Source organism: Oncorhynchus nerka, linkage group LG4, assembly GCF_034236695.1.
Source record: "Oncorhynchus nerka isolate Pitt River linkage group LG4, Oner_Uvic_2.0, whole genome shotgun sequence".
Lineage (NCBI taxonomy): Eukaryota > Metazoa > Chordata > Actinopteri > Salmoniformes > Salmonidae > Oncorhynchus > Oncorhynchus nerka.
The window spans coordinates 70669045-70695372 of NC_088399.1; the positions used below are offsets into that span (position 1 = coordinate 70669045).

Below are 26328 nucleotides of genomic sequence, written 5' to 3' on the forward strand. Positions count from 1 at the left end.
AAGACAGAAAGTGATTTTTCCTTACTCAGTTTTTGGCAACATTGGAAAACCTCTCTGGTCGCTGTGGTTGAATCTGTGTTTGAAATTCACTGCTCGACTAGGGGACCTTACGGATAATTGTAATGAGGTACAGAGATGAGTTAGCCATAAAAAATCCTGTTAAACACATTGAGTGACTGTCAGCGGTGGGTGTAGCTGGTGAATAGAAGTCAGGCACAGGAGAGCAGAGATGAGTGAACGAAGCACTTTACTAAGGCAAATAGTAAGACCAGAACGCAACAGCGTCACCAAAACATGTAAGGCAGCACAAAGTACCACAAACAAAGTACCCGGCTGCCACAAAACACAGGTATACATAAAACTTGGCGCTAACCAGCCAGAAGCATGCCAACCTCGACAATAAACAATACCCCACACAGACATGGAGGGAACAGAGGGCTAAATACACATAGTAATTATGAGGAGACATAAACCAGGTGTGCAGGAAAACAAGACAAAACAAATGGAAAATGAAAGGTGGAGCGGCGATGGCTAGAAGTGTAACGGCTTTCTTCCATCGAAGGAGAGGAGGACCAAAATGCAGCGTGGTTAGAGTTTATGTTTTTTAATAAGAAAACTAAACATGAACACAAACACAAACACAAAATGTGGCAAAACCGAAACAGTCCTCTCTGGTGCAGAGAACACAAAGACAGGAAACAACCACCCACAAAACCCAACACAAAATAGGCTACCTAAATATGGTTCCCAATCAGAGGCAATGACTAACACCTGCCTCTGATTGAGAACCATATCAGGCCAAACATAGAAATAGACAAACTAGACACACAACATAGAATGCCCACCCAGCTCACATCCTGACCAACACTAAAACAAGGAAAACACACAAGAACTATGATCAGAACGTGACAAGAAGACCGGTGACGTCGACCGCAGACCGAACAAGGAGAGGGACCGACTTCGGCGGAAGTCGTGACAGTGACTCCATGCAACTTATTATGTGACTTGTTAAGCATATTTTTACTCCTGAACTTATTTTGGATTGTCATAACAAAGGGGTTGAATACTTATTGACTCAAGACATTTCAGCTTTTGATTTTTAATTAATTTGGAAAAATGTGTGTATTGTGTGTATTCCAGTGACACAAAAACTCAATTTAATTCAAATTTAACTTCAGGCTGTAACACAACAACATGTGTAAAATGTAAAGGATTGTGATTCATTTCTGAAGACACTGTACATTACCATACAGGGAGTGAGCTGGACAGCCATTGGACAGTTCTCAAGTTGGTACTTCCCTCCTTCCTCTGCACACTCCAGACTAGGTGTTCTACTGCTGCCTGGCAACCAACTGGACACAGCCCAACTGCACTTTATGTGTGTGTGTTTGTGCACGTGTGAGCAAGCCTGTGTGGCAGGCCTTTGTGTGGGAGTGTCCCTGACATTTACTGTGAGCATGTGCGTCTATGACAGCATGTTGTTGAATGAATGTAAGTTCTCTCTCTCTCTCTCTCTGTGTGTGTGTGTGGGAGTGTGTATATTTGGCAGGCTGAAGTAGCGGGCTGCTTTTTAAGTAATGAATGCAAGTGTGTGTGTGTTTGTGTGTCTCCCAGTTATTCCAAAGTCAACTCCAGTCTTGTTAGGAAATTCCACTCCACATTATTGGGTTGGCTTGGCAATAGAATGGCTCCATTCCCAGAATAGATCCCTGGGGATTTAAAAAAATTCTCAATGATCAGTCATCAATTAAGTTCATCAAGACTGACACTTTTACCATTACACGCCTGGGTCAAAAAAAGAGAAACAAAATGTACTATACAAAAAAGTCTCTATGTCTATTTATACATTAAACTTAATGACACAGACTGAGAAAAAAATATGAATGGCTCAACAAGGCCTCTGGGTGAACTTTGTTAAATCACTTACTCTTTGGAAGGAACTGCAGAATTTTATTGGCCAGCGATGTTACACTCAGATTGGTGTGGGTTTTAAGCTCATAAAAAAGCCCTAAGAATTTCGATTTCATTCCATAATGATGAATTTTGGGTATCATTTACAGTTCAGTCTAGTGTATGTGGTTGGAATGATGCAGTTTTGGATCCCGGTCAGGGGTTGTAACAGTAGTTAGTGGACGCCAGAACAGAGCATTCTCCAGCAATGTGCTTCTTCTATATACTCTCCTAGCAAAGGCCTGTGATGCTGAGGCAATACTGAGTGCAGGTCCTCTTGCTGTCAATTGCATGACTAAATAAAAAATGACCTCATATCATTCATTCCAACATATGTTTTGAAAATCTTCCTTGTTATAGCATTATGTTTATCCCATCGACTTAATGTTTACTCCACATTTTTGAAATAATGTTGTTCCTTGACGCATTGTTTGTCTGTTGTTTTATCAGAGAGGCCTCCAATCAATACTTGACATCAAAAGAAAAAGTAGTTACTGTCTTTATTCCCCTGGCATGTGTCCAGGTCTGTATCCGTGGTGATGGTGGAGGGACCCAGGCCACCAGGCTGGGGGTGATGCATCATGGTGGGGTACAGAGTAAACACTCCTAAATCACCATCATGGGACAGATGTGACTGTGTAAGGAGCCCAATCTAAGTCTAAGCCTTCATAACACTTCATAATGTATTTATAGCACCTGATTCAACCGGTGTTATTTTGAGTGGTTGATGACTTGAGATTATAAAGCCCAGAGGATGGTTGTAGTAGTTCCACCCGAAGCAGAGTGTCCGCCTCCGTCTCATGAGAGTTGAGTGGGTATTGAGTGAATCTTTTCATGTTCGAATGGGGCAACACATAAATAGATGACTTTATGAAGACGCTGTATTGTATTATGACTACCAACAAACACCTTATAATATATCTGTTTTTATTCTGCTATAGTATATTTAGCTCACAATAAGCCAAACTAAACGTAAATATCCTTCTACCTTATAAATCATTCATAATGCAACAAATGAATATAGCGGTTAGTGGAATCCATGTAAGACAAAGGCACTGGAGCTATATTTTCCTGGACTGTTGTTGACTATACTATCTATTAAGTCTATAAAGAAGTGTGCAGACAAAGTATATTTAAACCCATGTGTAACAGACTACAATAGCAGTAAATGGGGGAGGATGGAAAACAGGAAAGCGGGGGTAAAAGAATAGACCCCCCCTTATGATGAACACCAAGTTTATGCTAAAGAGAAAAATGAGAGAGATCCCAACCCCCTTCTCTCCTCTGTCTGCCTCTCTATATATTCTAGCAGCACACAGCAACACTCCTCCCTCCCTAGCCAATATAGTCAGGCAGGCTGCTGACCCCCACACCTCCTTCCCTCCCTCCCTCCCTCCTTTTACAACCTGTCTGTCCTTCCTCCCTTAATGCACATTTCAGAGAAAAAAATAACAAACAACATTTCAACTAAGGGGATCCCTTTCCCATGCTAGTCAGTTGTATAGGCCTGGCTGCTGTAGCTCATCGCCAGAAAGCCCTGCATTGTAGAGGAGAAAAGGGTTGTGCTGAGCTGTGTGCTGTGCCTGAGCTGCCCATCCCCCATGTGCTGATAGCAAAGTTCTGCTGCTTTTGCAAGCAGAGAGAGGCTGCTGCTAGGAGAGAACACGAGGCAGGCAGGCGGAGAGAATGGGGAGAGGGGGTGGGGAGAGAGAGAGACAAGGAGACAGAGAGAGAGACAGAGAGAAAGAGACAGAGAGAGACAGAGAGAGAGAGAGAGAGAGAGAGAGAGAGAGAGAAAGCAGAGTGGCGAAGAGGAGTGTGGCTGTTCTCATTTGATTATTTACATTATGCTTTCTCAAAATCTCCTCTTGATTTATCCTATAGGCTATTCTATGAAACTAGACACAGATTTGAATGGTTCATTTTGCTTTAGATATACCATTCTATGTAGGATTTTACAGTGGCCTACAGTTTCTCTCTCTCTCTCTCTCACTCTGCATTTCTCTTTTTTTAATCTTCACTTCCTGCTCTGTGACTGGCTCAGTCCATCCCCCATCCTTCTTCCTTTTCTATCCCTCTCTCTCTCAACACACACACACACTATAATTTCATGCTTTCCTCTCTACAGATCAAGCCCTCTGCTTCTGCTAGTTCTCTCATTCTCTCCTGGCACATGGAAGGAGTCACTCACAAGCTTAATACTCTGTTACTGTATGATAAGACGCGGTTATAAACATATACTTCTACTGTCTTTAGAATTATACAACAGATCCCAGTAATATCTTTATGTGTGTGTCTACTCTGTATAAAGTGAAAAACAAAATGCATTATAACTATGCAGATTTGTAATAAAGTTCTTATTTTCATAATCGCAGAATGAAGATTTGAGGCAAATATATCGCCTCCAATGAAAATAACTAATGATTTAAAGATGCTGTGGTTGTCCACAAAACAGAAGCAGTGTTGAATGTTATGAATTATGTTACATTTCCAAGTCACATTATTTAACATCTTCTGCTAGAGTCTCTAGTTCTATAACCCCTTCAAATGAATGTAAACCAAATACATCCTCTATCCATCCCTGCTTGTCTTATCCCAGTCGCCTCCTGCCAACTGGTGAACTCCGCTCCGTGTTTTGCGTTCGTCTGAACGCTTCAGTAAAATGGCTGTGTCTCTCGGAGCCTCGTGCTGGTTTGGTCGGTATCTTGCTGATACTCTCGTTCTGTAACAGAAAGCCTACCCACATTTTCTGTCGGGTCATTTAATTCCCTGGATTCGTATTTATATACTTCCAGTAACTTTTCAGTCGAATCGGAGACGGGAGTGGATGCCGGATTCGGTCCGGAGGTAGGGGGAATGAACCGGGACACGGTAACATTGTTATAAATAATTGTATTTATGTTCAATGCTATTCAGAGAGCTCGATTGTGAGTGACTCGCTGTGAGAGAGGCAGATAGGGATATCATGGCCGCGCAGGTCGCTAGCGTCGCCACTCTCAACACTAGCCCGCCATCCGAACTTAAAAAGCCGGATCGGGACCCACTGGAGGAGTCGGTACCGGGAGAGAAACAACATGAAAATAAGGAACCTGGATCTGACAACGGATCTCCGGGCCAGAAGGATCTGCAGGACGGGGCCGATGCTGGAAATGTAGGGGGAGGAGGGGAGCCTGACATGAAGAACGGGAACTCGTCCAGGGTGAATAATAATAACCAAAATGATACGGGGGGACCGGAGGGGAATAACCACCCCGGGATGGGCCATCACCACCAGGGCTCATTCCCTCCACCTCCTTACGGGTACAACCAGCACTACAGCCGGGGCCCTTTTCATCAACATGGCGGACAACAAAGCCCTGGCATGGCAGCTGCAGCGGGGCCGGCAGTGCAGTCAGGCAACATGATGGACCCATACCCGCCCAACTCACAAGACCACGGCTTCCCCAACCATTTTAACAACTACAGCCCCTTCCCGAACCGGACTTCTTATCAGGGCCAAGGATACGCCATGAATTCCCCTCGTAATAACCAGCCCCCGGCGGCTGGGGGGCAGCCAGGCAAGCAACAGCCAGCAGGCGGAACTACATCCATGGCTGCCTCGTACAATAATCAGAGGTATAACGTGGGAAACACACAGCCCACGTCTACCCCGACATTAAATCAGCTCCTAACGTCTCCCAGCTCTACGAGGAGCTACCAGAATTACTCACAAGGAGACTATAGTAACCAGGAAGGGGCTGGCAAGGGAGCAGCAGATATGGCCAGCAGTCAGTATGGTGGGGGTCATCCGGGTTGGCAACAAAGGAGCCACCAGCCGCCTCCTATGAGCCCAGGGAACACGGGACAACCTCTGAACAGAAACCAGGTAAACTTTCCCTCAGTACTGGTGCACTTTGAGCAAGTTACACACAGCTCTGTGTTGTGGTGGACCAGCCTTTGCCAATGTAGCGAACCGTATCTAGCTCTCTAAAATGGCTTCCTCTCTGTTTTCTCCCTTCACCACCTCCTATAAGAGCATTTAAACAGAGAAACAAGCCATGTCTGTGCTAAAATACCAAACTCTCCGAGCTAGGAAAGATTTAGCCAGGTTCGGGGACACGAGTGTGAGGAGAAATTGGGCCAAAGGTGTTTTCTTTCTTTGCTTACCAGAACTTGTACTTCAGCTTGGCAGTTATTTCCCCAGCTACTAGCTATGTCGCTAAAGAATCCCTGCTAAAAATGTATTTATACACGTTATATTGTTATATTGTTGTACCGCCAGTAAACACAGCCGTGATTTGAGTGAAATCCGTTTTGTTTGAGATTTGAATTATGGAGGTATAATCCTGCTGTCAAAGCCAGGAGACAGTTGGTTTTAGGTCGACATGCTGGCTGACATCTGATTGGCTCCCCATCCCCTGCTCCTGGTCATTTATAATTGCATTATAACGCTGCAGAAATCAGCCACATCAGCTCTGGCAATGTCAACATGACATTACTAATGTTACTCACCTGCTTTAGCCCGTTTTAATGGAGTATGTTGCATGACATTTAGCCTGAATGAAATGCAAACAAAATATTTATTTGTATTGTGGTCAGCATGCAGCAGACTACATTTTATTTTTGTGTCCATGCATGTGAAATAAAACAACACTGCAAAATATACTTTCTGGATGGTTTCATTGAACACATGATGTTGTGTAAGTCCCTTTAGTAATTTGCATGATAACTGTGTTGCCTGGCACCCAAATAATACATTAGTTGTATTTGTTTAGCGTAAATCTAGGTAAAATCTCAGCCGTAGACTACATGCAAAAATACTGTGTTTATACTTCGACATGCATGTACAGCTCCACAGACAGATTGGAGATGTGGCAGAGCTCTAGTGCTGACTCTGGAACAGCAGAGGGAGTAGGTGTGACTGTTTCCCCAATGCTAGAATAGTGCTCATAGCTGATCTCGGATCAGCACTTAGAGGAGAGACTGGAGTTCTGTTGGAGAATCTGACTGGTGTTGTGTGAGAGGATCTGAGTGGCTGGAGAAGTTGTAGTGTTTACAAGCAGCCAAGGTGTTAGCCAAGTTACTATGATTACTTTCACGTGATGCTACACTGTGTAACCATGTCAACAGACTTCCTGTTTTAGAATGTTATCAACCACATGTAGGCTAGGTGAGAGTTAACCTCCTGAACATTGAATAGCCAGGCCTATTTGACATTTCTAACTTCTTTTTGAAGTTTAGATGGAATTTTCTGATTTCCGTTTCTTGGCAATTATGTCATTTGCACGTGTTGTTCACATGATATTCAAGGTTAGGGTTTAATGTGTTTAAAAAAATAAGCATTTTAAACAAGTTATTGGTTAGCTCAGTGGTTTCCAACCGTGTTCGGTTACTGTATCACCAATTGAATTTTGCTCTGCCCGCTGAACCCCAGAAGTACCCCCTCGTGCATTTTAGCAGTAGGCCCATGGTCTCGTGAACCTTCTCGAGTACCCTCTGTGGATAGGCTAAGTACCCCCAGGGGTCCAGGTACCCCTGGTTGGGAACCACTGAATTAGTTGACGATGACTGCTACATTTTTCAGCAGTCTGTGGACTGTTCTTTCCTCTGTTTTATTCCTCTCCCCAAGAGACACTGGGAACACCTGTCTCAAAGACACTTTCATTCATTCTCCCAGGTGTTTGTGGACTCCTGTTCATTCTCCTGTAGGCCAAGCTGTGTAGTGGACAATTTAAAAACCCGGGACTGCAATTTGTGATGCATTCAGCCACAGCTCTGCATGTGGAGCTGCTGGAGAGTTGAAGAAACAGAGTATTACGCTGTTTCCAGTGCCATTCTTCTCTGAGAGCCTTGTGGTAAATCCTGTTATGTTGTTAAAATCCATTGTGTGATCGACGTGTGTTATTCTTGAATTGTGCTCTTCACATACTCGTGCTCGCACAGTTGCTACATGGGAATATAAATGCCATTGCCTCTCCTCAGCCTTCTCATTAGTAAGCCTAGGCTACAATATCAATGTTACTGACAATGTGTTTCAGTTTCTGTATTTGGAGTTGATTTATTTGTACAGATCTATGGACAGAGGTCATCGCTGTCTATTTCCCTAAACGATGCCCAGGTTGTTAGGGGCCTGGTGCTGAGACTCTGGGGCTTAGAGTGAATGGAAAAGTTTTGCTTTCTCTTTTGGGGTCTTGTCCCGATTTACGGCCGGGCACTTTGAGACAAATGTTGCTTTTAAAAGGGCAAATTGATTGCTGAAGAAACCCATTTGCTTGATGAAGGTCGGTTGGAGGGGCTCATTTTCTTTGAGGCAAATATGAAGGTGAGAGCTGTCTATCCTAATGCCTGTCTAATTGACCGCAGACAGACAGACCCAGGCCTTTTCTGTGAGAGAACACACACCAGGCTAAAATCACATCTGGTTGGTGTCCAATACAGTTTGTGGCCATTTTATTTTTGTGACAACACTAACCCTGGATAATTTGAAGCTACCAACATGGACATATGGTAGTTGGCCACACATTCAGCTCGACCAAGGTTGCGTTCGTGTGTCTGTCTGTGGTACTGGAGTTTGACCGAGGGGACCTTGATGTGCTGGACCAAAGTCTAGGTGACGTCTGTTTGACCGGACTAAAACTAGTCTGCCCATACTGACAGGTGATGGCTTTACCAGTTTCTGGAATCTTCTAGGTAAATGTTGATAGGAACATGATTACTGATTTTTAAGGTGAAATGTTGTCAGTCTCTCAGCAACCAAGATGTACTGTTTGGAGGTACTTGAGAGGACCAGGGTTGAGAAACACTGCTATAGCCAGTGATGTGGTGGGGACTGTGAGGTGTGCTCTACTATATTGTGGATGTGCACTGAAGGATTCTATCCTGTCTGTCTGTCTGCAGTGCTGAGTAATGATTATCCACACGCCAAACGGCCAGGACAGAGTGCTGCCTCGTTTGTGTGTGTGCCATGTGTGACGGGCTGATCCTGTGTGTGAGAGGGGGAGAAAGAGTGTGGGTGATAACCCAGGGGAGGGGGAATGTTTTTGTGAATGATCTTTGGCTGCCTGTGACAGCTGTGTGTGTGTGTGTGCACGCTTGGCTGTGTGTTCCCGCGTGGCGGATGCCTCGGGAGGATCTTCTCTCTGTGACCGGCTCAGTGCTCCACGTGCCACCAGTTATCCGTCTCTCCTCTTCAGTCAGACAGACCAGACAAGTGGTTTTCCGCCCTGAGAGAACAATCTAGGAGGTGGTGCATACGGACTACAGTTCCTCTCTCTCTCTCGTCTTTTGTCCCCCTCTTACCCTACAGTACTCTCTCATTCCACACGTGGTCCACCACTTTTTTCCTGCCCTAATCAGGCCACTCTTACCCCCCCCCACCCTCAAATCATTCTCTCCTTCTTGTACTTGAACCAGCCACTGCCCTGAGAGCAGTGGTATGGGATTGGGGCCATGCTAGTGGTCTACCACTAAGTGAAGCCTACAAGATGGACTGGAGGTCCATGTGCAGCTTAAAAACAAAGGCTAGCATTTATTTAGGACTACACACATTTAAAATTAAAATAAATAAATAAGTGCAAACCCATTCAAATATGTCATTCTTCTCGTCTCTCCATGTTTGGGCAAAATGTCAAACTTGGGCTGTTGCTTAACTCCAAGGTTGGAGTGTAAGGGTAATTCATTTATTTTGACATTTAGGTGGTTTATCTTTAAAAAGCATTAGATTAGCATAGTTATATGCTAGCGTGGCTGCAGACTTCATTTACGTGACGTATGATATGTGTTTTATCGAGACGCAGGTTAACCTTCAAATGTGTGACTGCAGAGTGGAGAATGGCGGTTCAGCTGTTGATTCTGGGGGGTTGGTACATTTTGTTACTGTACCTCACAGCTTTTCATACACAGCTCTGCTCAGGCTAGCTCTCTGTGCTAAAATGCTTCATGAGGGATGGGAAAGCGGACGTTGCAGAGTCTCCTTGCAATGCATTTTGGGGAATACCATCATTGAGGTTTGAGCAAACCCAAATCTATATTTCACAAGTTAAAGTGAAATGGTACAGTTACTGACTGTCATTTGTTTCTACTGTTCTGAAACCTGTTTAGTATTGTTTCTCCTTGGGCCTCCGGCCCCACCACCATGTAGACCAGGTGTAAGGGTGGCAGGCTGCAGCGTTGATATCTCCCGCCATGCATCAACCTCTCCACAACCCCACAATTTGCATGTCTCAGGCCTAACCGTTGCTTAGCGAAATGTGTGTGTGTGGCTGTTGTTTCTTCGTTCCATTGCAGTGCTGGATGTGCAAATTCACCAGTCCAACGGTTCTACTCCCCCTCTGAGGCGTGCTTACCTATAACGGCGACCAACTACCGCTACTTGAGTCAGTTGAGACTAGGGGGAATGGCGTCAGTCAGGTGTTGTCTGACTGTGTGTGTTCGTGGGTTAGGTGTGTGACCCAGACATACAGTGGGGCAAAAAAGTATTTAGTCAGCCACGAATTGTGCAAGTTCTCCAACTTAAAAAGATGAGAGGCCTGTAATTTTCATCATAGGTACACTTCAACTATTTAACTATTTTCCCACAATAAGTTGGGTGAATTTTGGCCCATTCCTCCTGACAGAGCTGGTGAACTGAGTTAGGTTTGCAGGCCTCCTTGCTCGCACAAGCTTGACCCCAAGTATGCTTGACCCATTTGCGACCATGCTTTGACTTCCTGACTGATGTCTTGTGGATATATTGAAGCAACATCTCATCATTTTCCTCCTCATGATGCCATTTATTTTGTGAATTGCACCAGTCCCTCCTGCAGCAAAGCACCCCGACAACATGATGCTGCCACCACTGTGCTTCATGGTTGGGATGGTGTTCTTCAGCTTGCAAGCCTCCCCCTTTTCCTCCAAACATACAATGGCCATTATGGCCAAACAGTTCTATTTTTGTTTCATCAGACCAGAGGACATTTCATTGATTTGCACTTTTCGCACCAAAGTACGTTCATCTCTAGGAGGCAGAACGCGTCTCCTTCCTGAGCGGTATGACGGCTGCGTGGTCCCATGGTGTTTATACTTGCGTACTATTGTTTGTACAGATGAACGTAGTACCTTCAAGCGTTTGGAAATTGCTCCCAAGGATGAACCAGACTTGTGGAGGTCTACAATTTATTTTCTGAGGTCTTTCTTGGCTGATTTCTTTTGATTCTCCCATGATGTCAAGCAAAGAGGCACTGAGTTTTAAGGTAGACCTTGAAATCCATCCACAGGTACACCTCAAATTATGTAAATTAGCCTCTAAAGCCATGACATCATTTTGTGGAATTTTCCAAGCTGTTTAAGGCACAGTCAACTTAGTGTATGTAAACATCTGACCCACTGGAATTGTGATACAGTGAATTATAAGTCAAATAATCTGTCTGTAAACAATCATTGGAGAAATTACTTGTCATGCACTAAGTGGATGTCCTAACCGACTTGCCACAACTATAGTTTGTTAACAAGCAATTTGTGGAGTGGTTGAAAAGTGAGTTTTAATGACTCCAACCTAAGCGTATGTGAACTTCTCACTTCAACTGTACATTTGGTTTGTTTACATTAGCTCTTTAACAGGTATGGATGGTTGCAAACCCGCTCTGACAGGTGACTATTTGGCCCACCAGATGTAATATTTATGTTAAAAACCAATGGGTAATTGACCGTTAATAGACATTTTTGTTTTAGCTGTTGTGTTAGTTTTTTTAAACAGTTTCACCAGCTTTAGCTATGGGCCTGTGATCGTCAGGGGAACAGGGAGGAAGACTGACGTACTGCTATAGAAAGTGTTGTTATGGGTGGTCTTTAGCTATGGGCCTGTGATCGTCAGGGGAACAGGGAGGAAGACCTGTGATCGTCAGGGGACAGGGAGGAAGACTGATAGAAAGTGTTGTTATGGGTGTTCTTTAGCTATGGGCCTGTGATAGTCAGGGGAACAGGGAGGAAGACTGACGAAAGTGTTGTTATGGGTGTTCTTTAGCTGGGCCTATAGTACAGGGAGGAAGACTATAGAAAGTGTTGTTAAGTGTTGTTATGGGTGGTCTTTAGCTATGGGCCTGTGATCGTCAGGGGAACAGGGAGGAAGACTGACATACTGGTATAGAAAGTGTTGTTATGGGTGGTCTTTAGCTATGGGCCTGTGATCGTCAGGGGAACAGGGAGGAAGACTGACGTACTGCTATAGAAAGTGTTGTTATGGGTGTTCTTTAGCTATGGGCCTGTGATCGTCAGGGGAACAGGGAGGAAGACTGACGTACTGCTATAGAAAGTGTTGTTATGGGTGTTCTTTAGCTATGGGCCTGTGATCGTCAGGGGAACAGGGAGGAAGACTGACGTACTGCTATAGAAAGTGTTGTTATGGGTGTTCTTTAGCTATGGGCCTGTGATCGTCAGGGGAAGGGAGGAAGACAGGGAAAGTGTTGTTATGGGTGTTCTTTAGCTATGGGCCTGTGATCGTCAGGGGAACAGGGAGGAAGACTGACGTACTGCTAGAAAGTGTTGTTATGGGTGTTCTTTAGCTATGGGCCTGTGATAGTCAGGGGGAACAGGGAAAGTGTTGTTAAGAGCTGGGCCTGTGATCGTCTGGTATAGAAAGTGTTGTTATGGGTGTTCTTTAGCTATGGGCCTGTGATAGTCAGGGGAACAGGGAGGAAGACTGACGTACTGCTATAGAAAGTGTTGTTATGGGTGGTCTTTAGCTATGGGCCTGTGATCGTCAGGGGAACAGGGAGGAAGACTGACATACTGGTATAGAAAGTGTTGTTATGGGTGTTCTTTAGCTATGGGCCTGTGATCGTCAGGGGAACAGGGAGGAAGACTGACGTACTGCTATAGAAAGTGTTGTTATAGAAAGTGTTGTTATGGGTGTTCTTTAGCTATGGGCCTGTGATCGTCAGGGGAACAGGGAGGAAGACTGACGTACTGGCTATGGGCCTGTGATAGAAAGGGAGGAAGACTGTTGTTATGGGTGTTCTTTAGCTATGGGCCTGTGATCGTCAGGGGAACAGGGAGGAAGACTGACGTACTGGTATAGAAAGTGTTGTTATGGGTGTTCTTTAGCTATGGGCCTGTGATCGTCAGGGGAACAGGGAGGAAGACTGACGTACTGGTATAGAAAGTGTTGTTATGGGTGTTCTTTAGCTATGGGCCTGTGATCGTCAGGGGGACAGGGAGGAAGACTGACATACTGGTATAGAAAGTGTTGTTATGGGTGTTCTTTAGCTATGGGCCTGTGATCGTCAGGGGAACAGAGAGGAAGACTGACGTACTGCTATAGAAAGTGTTGTTATGGGTGTTCTTTAGCTATGGGCCTGTGATAGTCAGGGGGACAGGGAGGAGGACTGATGTACTGGTATAGAAAGTGTTGTTATGGGTGTTCTTGCTCCTCTTCGTACATCCTGGTCAGAAAGCAGTTGTCCCGTTTCCTGAGCATGTGGGAACACTCACTGGATTAGGCCTGTTCAGGAGGTTTACAAGTTGAGTAGTCCTGTTTCCTGAGCATGTGGGAACACTCACTGGATTAGGCCTGTTCAAGAGGTTTACAGGTTGAGTAGTCCTGTTTCCTGAGCATGTGGGAACACTCACTGGATTAGGCCTGTTCAGGAAGTTTACAGGTTGAGTAGTCCTGTTTCCTGAGCATGTGGGAACACTCACTGGATTAGGCCTATTCAGGAAGTTTACAGGTTGAGTAGTCCTGTTTCCTGAGCATGTGGGAACACTCACTGGATTAGGCCTGTTCAGGAGGTTTACAAATTGAGTAGTCCTGTTTCCTGAGCATGTGGGAACACTCACTGGATTAGGCCTGTTCAGGAGGTTTACAAATTGAGTAGTCCTGTTTCCTGAGCATGTGGGAACACTCACTGGATTAGGCCTGTTCAGGAAGTTTACAGGTTGAGTAGTCCTGTTTCCTGAGCATGTGGGAACACTCACTGGATTAGGCCTGTTCAGGATGTTCACAAATTGTTTCTTAGAGTTGGTTTGAAGTAGCTGTACTAAATGGCTTAACATCCATGTTTGACGTATGCAAAACCGACCCGCATGTCATAGGGCCGAAGTGACAGTGACAGCCCGTTTTAATGGAGGCCCTGAGTGCTCGAGCCCCAATGTGCATGTGTGGAGGGCTTTACAACAGAACAATAGTCTTTAGGTTCTAGGCCATGTGGCTGATTAAATTAGCAGGACTTGTTTATTGTCTTCCCCCAGCCCATCTGTTTGAGTCCACCGTGACACACAGACACTGGGCGAGAAAGGGCGCACCAGTATCATCAGTCCCTTCCACCGCCCTCCGAGGCCCAACTGGCCCTCCCAGGCACAACTGGCCCTCCCAGGCACAACTGGCCCTCCCCTGGCCCTCCCAGGCCCAACTGGCCCTCCCCTGGCCCTCCCAGGCCCAACTGGCCCTCCCAGGCCCAACTGGCCCTCCCAGGCCCAACTGGCCCTCCCCTGGCCCTCCCAGGCCCAACTGGCCCTCCCCTGGCCCTCCCAGGCCCTCCCCTGGCCCTCCCAGGCCCTCCCCTGGCCCTCCCAGGCCCAACTGCTCAACCTTCTCTGCCAGGAGTGCTCTGGCTTTCCTCTATGCAGATTAGCCATGTGCTAATTTCATTTATTTATTTATTTGGGGGAAAGAGGGGAAAAAAAGGGCAGAGGGAGGGAGGAGGGAGGAGTTTCCTCCAGTGATTGATTAGATGAGTGGACAGAAAGAGAGAGAACAATGTGTGGTAGAGAGAGACCGAGGGAGGGTGTCTGGCTTCTTATCTTGTGGTTGGCTCATAAACCTTTGTGTTCAGCTGCTATCTTTTTACTTTCATGCTCACCAGTCAGCTTAGAACTGAACTCAGAATGTCGGCTACAATGGGGAGAAGTCATGCTTCTGCAAACTCATGTGGAATACACTATATTCCTTTTTTGGGGAATGTAAGCAGATAATGGGAATGGTAGGTTTATTTACAATCTTGTAAGATTCATCATGAAGAAAAATATTAATGTTGAGGTGTTGAAATACCGACCTTGGTGTGTTTGGTGTAGGGCTGACCTCATTTAGTCAACTGATCGATTGTTTGGCCGATAGGCTGTTGGTCGACTGAGATTTCTTTAGTTGAGCAGTTGCAAAAAAAAAACATTTTCCTGATTTGCGCAACAGCTCTGGTGGACACTCCTGCAGTCAGCTTGCCAATTGCGTGCTCGCTCAAAATGTGAGACATCTGTGGCATTGTGTTGTGTGACAAAACGGCACATTTTAGAGTGACCTTTTATTGTCCCCAGCACAAGGTGCACCTGTGTAATGATCATGCTGTTTAATCAGCTTCTTGATATGCCACACCTCTCAGGTGGATGGATTATCTTGGCAAAGGAGAAAAGCTTAGTAACAGGGATGTAAACACATTTGTGCAAAAAATGTCTTGTTTCTAGCCATTTTGAGCCTGTAATCGAACCCACAAATGCTGATGCTCCAGATACTCAACTAGTCTAAAGAAGGCCATTTTTATTGCTTCTTTAATCAGAACAACAGTTTTATTATAATTTATTTAGTCTTGCTTACAATATCCAAACTGTAAAAAACAAGACATTGTAATCTAACAGCACCTGTTAGTCATACATAATATGCTGCAGCATTTGCTCCTGACCTTCCTGTTCTTCATCTCTAGTATTTTCCACAACTTGTCCCCCGTTTCAGGTTTGTCACATGACAGCATAATGGATGCAGATGACGCGTTAGGGGTGTTATGAGTTTATTGATGTGATTATGATATGCTATAGGTCAGGACATATTGGTCACGTGCATGTGACGCTAACGAATCACGTAAGGAGATCAAGGGTTGAGGGAATAGGGTCAGCATACCAATTGCTTGCTCCCTCAACTTGAGACTGGCATTGTGTTGTGTGGCAAAACTGCACATTTTAGAGTGGCCTTTTATTGTCCCGTGTAACAATCATGCTGTTTAATCAGTTTCTTGATAATCCACCTGACAGGTGTGGCATATATGGACAAAGGATAAAATGCTCACTAACAGGGATGTAAATGAATTTGTTGCCAACATTTGAAAGAGTTAATGTTTGTGCATTTGGAACATTTCTGGGATCTTTTTATTTCAGCTCATGAAACATGAAACATGGGACCAACACTTTACATGTTGTGTTTATATTATTGATCAGTGCAGTTTATTTCATTAAAGGACGTTAAAGTTGTCCCCTATAAAAAAAATCACCTGATTGTCTGTTCTTTCAACTAATCGATTGGCAGGCATTTTAAGTGTATTTTTCCATATATAGACATCCTCTGTGTGTTTCAATAAAATAAACAATATGCATTGAGCTTGTCTGATGCTTAAAGCTTACGGTTTGATGAAATAAGACAAATGCCTCGAGGGCGCCAGAGATCTAGAATATTTTTTTAATGGTGATGTGACCTCAGCAGAAGTCAGGGCATTCTTCTTGGGATTCGCAGAGTTGTTGTCAAGGAAGTGAGTTTGTGTTTTACCGTCAACCAATCATGTCAATGCGGACTTGTACAGCGCCCTTTGCGTTGTTACAACATTTGGGCGGCGCATGGGGAGTTGGCCTCTGGAGCCTCGAACTGTCACACCATTCATGTGGATATTCCGACCACATCTTTCAGATGAAAAGACTGGACTACCGACGTTATCTGCCTGAGGGAGTTACCAACTGGCCCCTCCGTCGCGACGTTACCTGAACGCCCATCTGGGGCCCGCTAATCGTTAGCTGTCTTATCGGCTGCTATCTGAATAGGTCTATCGGACAATTTTCTTGGGTCACTATAACTATATCTATTATGCCAACTGGATTGATCCCCTCTACCACACGGTACCCCACTAATCTACCGGCGGAAACGCACGATGTGGCTAAAAACAGACCTACATCCTCTGCCAGCTTGCTACCCATGGCCTGGCTAGCTGTCTGAATCGCCGTTACCCCAACCAACCTCACTACTCACTGGACCCTTATGATCACTCGGCTAAGCATGCCTCTCCTTAATGTCAATATGCCTTGTCTATTGCTGTTCTGGTTAGTGTTTAGTGGCTTATTTCACTGTAGAGCCTCTAGCCCTGCTCATTATACCTTATCCAACCTTTCAGTTCCACCACCCACACATGCGATGACATCACCTGGTTTCAATTATGTTTCTAGAGACAAAATCTCTCATCATCACTCAATGCCTAGGTTTACCTCCACTGTATTCACATCCTACTATACCTTTGTCTGTACATTATACCTTGAAGCTATTTTATCGCCCCCAGAAACCTCCTTTTACGCTCTGTTCCAGACGTTCTAGACAACCAATTCTCATAGCTTTTAGCCGTACCCCTATCCTACTCCTCCTCTATTCCTCTAGTGATGTAGAGGTGAATCCAGGCCCTGCAGTGCCTAGCTCCACTCCTATTCCCCAGGCGCTCTCTTTTGATGACTTCTGTAACTGTAAAAGCCTTGGTTTCATGCATGTTAACATTAGAAGCCTCCTCCCTGAGTTTGTTTTTTTCACTGCTTTAGCACACTCTGCCAACCCGGATGTCCTAGCCGTGTCTGAATCCTGGCTTAGGAAGACCACCAAAAACTCTGAAATCTTCATCCCTAACTATAACATTTTCAGACAAGATAGAACGGCCAAAGGGGGTGTTGCAATCTACTGCAGAGATAGCCTGCAGAGTTCTGTCTTACTATCCAGGTCTGTACCCAAGCAATTTGAACTTCTACTTTTAAAAATCCACCTCTCTAAAAACAAGTCTCACCGTTGCCGCCTGCTATAGACCACCCTCTGCCCCCAGCTGTGATCTGGACACCATATGTGAACTGATTGCCCCCCATCTATCTTCAGAGCTCGTGCTGCTAGGTGACCTAATCTCGAACATGCTTAACACCCCAGCTATCCTACAATCTAAGCTCGATGCCCTCAATCTCACACAAATGATCAATGAACCTACCAGGTACCACCCAAAAGCCTTAAACACGGGCACCCTCATAGATATCATCCTAACCAATTTGCCCTCTAAATACACCTCTGCTGTTTTCAACCAAGATCTCAGCGATCACTGCCTCATTGCCTGCATCCATAATGGGTCAGTGGTCAAGCGACCACCCCTCATCACTGTCAAACGCTCCCTGAAACACTTCAGCAAGCAGGCCTTTCTAATCCACCTGGCCCGGGTATCCTGGAAGGATATTGACCTCATTCTGTCAGTAGAGGATACCTGGTTATTTAAAAAAAATGCCTTCCTCACCATCTTAAATAAGCATGCCCCATTCAAGAAATGTAGAACCAGGAACAGATATAGCCCTTGGTTCTCTCCAGACCTGACTGCCCTTAACCAGCACAAAAACATCCTATGGTTAGACTGTAAACTCTCCTTCCAGACTCACATCAAACATCTCCAATCCAACGTTAAATCTAGAATTGGCTTCCTATTTCGCAACAAAGCATCCTTCTCTCATGCTGCCAAACACCCTCGTAAAACTGACCATCCTACAGATCCTCGACTTCGGCGATGTAATTTACAAAATATCCTCCCATGCCCTACTCAATAAATTGGATGCAGTCTATCACAGTGCCATCCACTTTGTCACCAAATCCCCATATACTACCCACCACTGCGACCTGTACGCTCTCGTTGGCTGGCCCTCGCTTCATACTCGTCGCCAAACCCACTGGCTCCAGGTCATCTACCCTGTTAGGTAAAGTCCCCCCTTATTTCAGCTCGCTGGTCACCATAGCAGCACCCACCTTGATCTGTTCCACATTTTGTTACGTTACAACCTTACTCTAAAATGAAATTAAATTATTTATTTCCCTCAATCTACACACAAACCCCATAATGACATAGCAAAAACAGGTTTTTAGAAATGTTTGCAAATCTATCAAAAATACATTTCACATTTACAGAAGTATTCAGACCCTTTCCTCGGTACTTTGTTGAAGCAACTTTGGCAGTGATTACAGCCGCGAGACTTTTTGGGTATGAAGCTACAAGCTTGGCACACCTGCATTCTTCTCTGCAGACCTTCTCAAGCTCTGTCTGGCTGGACGGGGGTGCGTCGCTCTGTCTGGCTGGACGGGGGAGCGTCGCATTAACATGTAATTTAAGAATGATGGAGGCCACCGTGTTCTTGGACCTTCGATGCTGCAGTCATTCTTTGGTACCCTTCCCCAAAACTGTGCCTTGACTGACCTGTTCCCCCCCGTATTGACTCTGTACCAGTACCCCCTGTATATAGCCCCGCTATTGTTATTTACTGACCTGTTCCCCCCGTATTGACTCTGTACCGGTACCCCCTGTATATATATAGCCCCTCTATTGTTTTTTTACTAACCTGTTCTCCAGAGTATTGACTCTGTACCGGTATCCCTGTATATAGCCCCGCTATTGTTATTTACTGACCTGTTCCCCCCGTATTGACTCTGTACCGGTACCCCCTGTATATATATAGCCCCTCTATTGTTTTTTTACTAACCTGTTCTCCAGAGTATTGACTCTGTACCGGTATCCCTGTATATAGCCCCTCTATTGTTATTTACTGACCTGTTCCCCCCCGTATTGACTCTGTACCGGTACCCCCTGTATATAGCCCCTCTATTGTTTTTTTACTAACCTGTTCTCCAGAGTATTGACTCTGTACCGGTACCCCCTGTATATAGCCCCTCTATTGTTATTTACTGACCCGTTCTCCCCGTATTGACTCTGTACCGGTACCCCCTGTATATAGCCCTGCTGTTGTTATTTACTGACCTGTTCCCCCCTGTATTGACTCTGTACCAGTATCCCCTGTATATAGCCCCTCTATTGTTTTTTTACTAACCTGTTCTCCAGAGTATTGACTCTGTACCGGTATCCCTGTATATAGCCCCGCTATTGTTATTTACTGACCCGTTCTCCCCGTATTGACTCTGTACCGGTACCCCCTGTATATAGCCCCTCTATTGTTTTTTTACTAACCTGTTCTCCAGAGTATTGACTCTGTACCGGTACCCCCTGTATATAGCCCCTCTATTGTTTTTTTACTAACCTGTTCCCCCCCGTATTGACTGTACCGGTACCCCCTGTATATAGCCCCTCTATTGTTTTTTTACTAACCTGTTCTCCAGAGTATTGACTCTGTACCAGTATCCCCTGTATATAGCCCCTCTATTGTTTTTTTACTAACCTGTTCTCCAGAGTATTGACTCTGTACCGGTATCCCTGTATATAGCCCCGCTATTGTTATTTACTGACCCGTTCTCCCCGTATTGACTCTGTACCGGTACCCCCTGTATATAGCCCCTCTATTGTTTTTTTACTAACCTGTTCTCCAGAGTATTGACTCTGTACCGGTACCCCCTGTATATAGCCCCTCTATTGTTTTTTTACTAACCTGTTCTCCAGAGTATTGACTCTGTACCGGTACCCCCTGTATATAGCCCCTCTATTGTTATTTACTGACCTGTTCCCCCCCGTATTGACTCTGTACCGGTACCCCCTGTATATAGCCCCTCTATTGTTATTTACTGACCTGTTCCCCCCCGTATTGACTCTGTACCGGTACCCCCTGTATATAGCCCCTCTATTGTTATTTACTGACCTGTTCCCCCCGTATTGACTCTGTACCAGTACCCCCTGTATATAGCCCCTCTATTGTTATTTACTGACCTGTTCCCCCCCATTATTGACTCTGTACCGGTACCCCCTGTATATAGCCCCTCTATTGTTTTTTTACTAACCTGTTCTCCAGAGTATTGACTCTGTACCGGTACCCCCTGTATATAGCCCCTCTATTGTTATTTACTGACCCGTTCTCCCCGTATTGACTCTGTACCGGTACCCCCTGTATATAGCCCTGCTGTTGTTATTTACTGACCTGTTCTCCAGAGTATTGACTCTGTACCGGTACCCCCTGTATATAGCCCAGCTGTTGTTATTTACTGACCTGTTCTCCAGAGTATTGACTCTGTACCGGTACCCCCTGTATATAGCCCCTCTGTTGTTATTTACTGACCTGTTCTCCAGAGTATTGACTCTGTACCGGTACCCCCTGTATATAGCCCAACTGTTGTTATTTACTGACCTGTTCTCCAGAGTATTGACTCTGTACCGGTACCCCCTGTATATAGCCCAGCTGTTGTTATTTACTGACCTGTTCCCCCCGTATTGACTCTGTACCGGTACCCCCTGTATATAGCCCCTCTATTGTTATTTATTGACCTGTTCCCCCCTGTATTGACTCTTCTTTGTTGTTGTCCGGGACCTAGTCTGGTGTAATTCTGTGCCACAGTACTCCGCAGGTGAGGTAGGCAGCATAATGCCAGAACAATCCTTGACCTCTATCCAGGAGAATGAAAAGACAGGGCTCTCTCTCTCGCGCCCTCTCTCTCGCTCTCTCTCTTGCTCCCTCTCTCTCGCTCTCTCTCTTGCTCCCTCTCTCTCGCTCTCTCTCTTGCTCCCTCTTTCTCTCTCCCTCAAGTGGATCCCAGAGGGCCTCAGAGACAGGGCTGTGTGTGTGTGTGTGTATCAGACATTTGAACAACTTCAACAATATAAGGAAATGCTTGGTAGTATAGTGATCAATGGAAGAATAGTATAGAGCATGGTCAGTCACCTGATTGTGATTGACTGACACCCCTGTGAGGCTGGTAAAACTGACCGCCTGCCTCCACTCTTCTGGTTTTACATTTGTGTTTCTTATGTCTCTGTGTTTGTCATTGATCATAAAAAAATGGAGGCTGGTAAAATAGCTGCTCGTGGCCTTAAATGTCACCCAGTTCCCTATAAAGTGCACACATTTTTACCAGAGGCCTATGGGATATGTAATAAGGAATTGGGCTCCAGTTAAACGTAGTGCACTATATAGGGAATAAGGTGCCCGTTTGGGACGCTGCCCTGCTCAGGTTAGAGGAGGTTACTTACTGTGTGAACACAGTGGATATATGTGGTTGCCCTGGCGATGTCAACACAGGGGTCAGGCAGGTACACGTGGCTGGAGGGAGGGAAGGTGACTAGACAGGACAGATCATCCTAGTTTAATGGCAGTCAGACACATCCAAACTCTCTCTTGGAGTGATGACCTGACTGTCCTGAAGCTTAACACTGCTATTGTTAGCTTGAAAAACCAATCTTTTTCTGCAGTATAGTCTAGCTATCATGGCGGAGATTTTGTTTTTAGCCAAATAAAACCATTTTAATACGTCCGACTTCAAAGTGGTTGCAAACGAACAGTATTTAGCTTTTCTAGCCAGAGGGTCGCTAGAAAGTTGTGTGGCTGGATGCTAGTCCATTCAGACTCCGAGACGGACAGGGTTAAAAGTGCAGGAGAGGTCACAGGAGACCACCTCCCTGTGGCGGGGTCCTGTTATGACCCGAGAGAGTATAGTAACACACTGTCCTTGAAACTGGGGTAGCCTGGAGAGGGAGGCCTGCCCTGTGGGTGGCTGGAGGTCAAATGTGGAGTGGATAGAATGTAGTATCTCTTTATCCTGACAACCCCCTCACCCCTTGCTGCCCCCACAGGACCAGTTTCCTCACCCCTCCTCCCCCTTGCTGCCCCCACAGGACCAGTTTCCTCACCCCTCCTCCCCCTTGCTGCCCCCACAGGACCAGTTTCCTCACCCCCCACCCCTTGCTGCCCCCACAGGACCAGTTTCCTCACCCCTCCTCCCCCCCTTGCTGCCCCCACAGGACCAGTTTCCTCACCCCTCCTCCCCCTTGCTGCCCCCACAGGACCAGTTTCCTCACCCCTCCTCCCCCTTGCTGCCCCCACAGGACCAGTTTCCTCACCCCTCCTCCCCCTTGCTGCCCCCACAGGACCAGTTTCCTCACCCCTCCTCCCCCTTGCTGCCCCCACAGGACCAGTTTCCTCACCCCTCCTCCCCCTTGCTGCCCCCACAGGACCAGTTTCCTCCCCTTGCTGCCCCCACAGGACCAGTTTCCTCACCCCTCCTCCCCCTTGCTGCCCCCACAGGACCAGTTTCCTCCCCCTTGCTGCCCCCACAGGACCAGTTTCCTCACTCCTCCTCCCCCTTGCTGCCCCCACGGGACCAGTTTCCTCCCCCTTGCTCCCCCACGGGACCAGTTTCCTCCCCCTCCTCCCCCTTGCTGCCCCCACGGGACCAGTTTCCTCCCCTTGCTGCCCCCACGGGACCAGTTTCCTCCCCCTCCTCCCCCTTGCTGCCCCCATGGGACCAGTTTCCTCCCCCTTGCTGCCCCCACGGGACCAGTTTCCTCCCCTTGCTGCCCCCACAGGACCAGTTTACTCCCCTTGCTGCCCCCACGGGACCAGTTTACTCCCCCCTCCCCTGTATCGTGAGTGTCATTCATGCAGTGCCAAACAGCGTTATTAAAACAGGAGGAGAAGAGGAGCCGGTCTCTGGCACGGGTTCAAAACACCATACAGATGGGACCTGTTACATTTCAGGCACACTGCCCTCTCCCTCCTCTCCCTGCTCTCTGGTCTGGGCTATAAATAGACTGTGGTTGTCTTCGTGTAATCAGGCACTGAGGTTTGGGAGGGAAAAACATGACATGGATGAGTAACCATGGGAAGCAGTGAGAAGGTGTTGTGTCTGTGTGTTGCCATCCTGTCTTTGGGTCCAAGAGGCTCAAGGTGCTGCTGCCTGGTACTTCAAAGCATCTTCTCTCTGTACGAGCATCATCTCTGATTGGTGGTCGCCGCCGCTGGCATTTACATGCAAAGGTGAGCACTGGCTCAGATGTATAAGAAAACAACAGCTATTGTAGTCAAATCAAATGTTATTGATCACATACTTTGTAGACAACAGCTGTAGACTAACAGTGAAATGCTAACTAATTACTTATTTGTACTTTTCCAAAAATGCAGAGTTAAAGATGAGAGTGGAGCGATGCCAACTAGCCCTCCTCAGCTCTCAGTAGTAGGGGAAACACTGGTGGTGGTATTTCTCCAATTCAGTCAGACTCGGAGACCACTGTATTTGGGACTGCGGTTACTGTATTTGGGACTGCGGTTACTGTATTTGGGACTGCGGTTACTGTATTTGACTGTATTTGGGACTGCGGTTACTGTGTGTGTAACACACTGGGCTCATTCATTCATTCATGGCCAAGTTGTTCCCTTTTTTTGTGGGAAACCAATCCGCCCTGACTGTTTTGTTGGCATTCTTTAGCTATACCCTCATAGGTTTCATTCTCCCCACCGACGGCATAACTTAGTTATGGGGCTCCGTAGTGACGTCTCATGTGTTCTTTTTCCTGCTTAGCTTGTGTACCATTCCTCAAAGGGTCACATTTTAATGAGTTGCGTTGGTTCAAATTATTTTATTCAGGAGTTCAGTGATTGCAATGTTAAAGATGGAAATAAATGTTTGAATGTCCTAAGTTTGGTTTCTTACAAGCCCTCCCCCTCTCTCTCCAGCCCCCCAGCCCTATGGACCATGTAGGGAAGATGAGAGGCCAGGGGTATGGTGGAGCCAACCCCTACTCCCAGCAGCAAGGCCAGGGGCAGGGCCCTCCTCCTCCAGGGGCCCAACAGGGTGCCTCCTACCCAGGCCAGGGCTATGGACCCCCGGGGCCTCAAAGGTATCCTATGGGCATGCAGGGACGCACCCCCACCGGCATGTCTGGCATGCAATACGGACAACAGGTTGGTAATGCTGTCGATCCTTCTCGCTCTCTCGCTCGCTCTGTCTCTCTCGCTCGCTCTGTCTCTCTCGCTCGCTCTGTCTCTCTCGCTCGCTCTGTCTCTCTCGCTCGCTCTGTCTCTCGCTCGCTCGCTCTGTCTCTCGCTCGCTCGCTCTGTCTCTCGCTCGCTCGCTCTGTCTCTCGCTCGCTCGCTCTGTCTCTCTCGCTCGCTCTGTCTCTCTCGCTCGCTCTGTCTCGCTCGCTCGCTCTGTCTCTCTCGCTCGCTCTGTCTCTCTCGCTCGCTCTGTCTCTCTCGCTCGCTCTGTCTCTCTCGCTCGCTCTGTCTCTCTCGCTCGCTCTGTCTCTCGCTCGCTCGCTCTGTCTCTCGCTCGCTCGCTCTGTCTCTCTCTGTCTCTCGCTCGCGCTCTGTCTCTCTCTCGCTCGCTCTGTCTCTCTCGCTCGCTCGCTCTGTCTCGCTCGCTCGCTCTGTCTCGCTCGCTCGCTCTGTCTCGCTCGCTCGCTCTGTCTCTCTCGCTCGCTCTGTCTGGCTCGCTCGCTCTGCTCTGCTCGCTCTGTCTGGCTCGCTCGCTCTGTCTCTCGCTCGCTCTGTCTCTGTCTCGCTCTGTCTCGCTCTGCTCTGTCTCTCTCGCTCTGTCTCTCGCTCGCTCTGTCTCTGTCTCTCGCTCTGTCTCTCTCGCTCTGTCTCTCTCGCTCTGTCTCTCTCGCTCTGTCTCTCTCGCTCTCTCGCTCTGTCTCTCTCGCTCTCTCGCTCTGTCTCTCTCGCTCTCTCGCTCTGTCTCTCTCGCTCTCTCGCTCTGTCTCTCTCGCTCTCTCGCTCTGTCTCTCTCGCTCTCTCGCTCTCTCTCTCGCTCGCTCTCTCTCTCTTGCTCTCTCTCTCTTGCTCGCTCTGTCTCTCTCTCTCGCTCGCTCTGTCTCGCTCTCTGTCTCGCTCGCTCTCTCTCTCTGTCTCTCTCGCTCGCTCTCTCTCTCTGTCTCTCTCGCTCGCTCTCTCTCTCTGTCTCTCTCGCTCGCTCTCTCTCTCGCTCTCTCGCTCGCTCTGTCTCTCTCTTGCTCGCTCTGTCTCTCTCTTGCTCGCTGTCTCTCTCTTGCTCGCTGTCTCTCTCTTGCTCGCTGTCTCTCTCTTGCTCGCTGTCTCTCTCTTGCTCGCTGTCTCTCTCTTGCTCGCTGTCTCTCTCTCTCTTGCTCGCTGTCTCTCTCTCTCTCGCTCGCTGTCTCTCTCTCTCTCGCTCGCTGTCTCTCTCTCTCTCGCTCGCTGTCTCTCTCTCTCGCTCGCTGTCTCTCTCTCGCTCGCTCGCTGTCTCTCTCTCTCTCGCTCGCTGTCTCTCTCGCTCGCTCTGTCTCTCTCTCGCTCGCTCTGTCTCGCTCGCTCTGTCTCTCTCTCTCGCTCTGTCTCGCTCGCTCTGTCTCTCTCGCTGTCTCTCGCTTGCTCTGTCTCGCTCGCTCGCTCGCTCTGTCTCTCGCTCGCTCGCTCTGTCTCTCGCTCGCTCGCTCTGTCTGTCTCGCTCGCTCTGTCTGTCTCGCTCGCTCTGTCTGGCTCGCTCGCTCTGTCTGTCTCGCTCGCTCTGTCTGTCTCGCTCGCTCGGTCTGTCTCGCTCGCTCTGTCTCGCTCGCTCGCTCTGTCTCGCTCGCTCTGTCTGTCTCGCTCGCTCTGTCTGTCTCGCTCGCTCTGTCTGTCTCGCTCGCTCGCTCTGGCTCGCTCGCTCGCTCTGTCTCTCTCGCTCGCTCGCTCTGTCTCTCTCTCGCTCGCTCTTGTCTCTCTCGCTCGCTCTTGTCTGTCTCGCTCGCT

General features: G+C 47.2%; 1 pseudogene; it reads left to right on the forward strand.

The window, feature by feature from the left end:
- The first annotated feature begins 4624 nt into the window (after nt 1-4624).
- The window catches only part of LOC115128534 (AT-rich interactive domain-containing protein 1A-like), a 92884-nt pseudogene continuing 71180 nt past the window's right edge, over nt 4625-26328 (forward strand).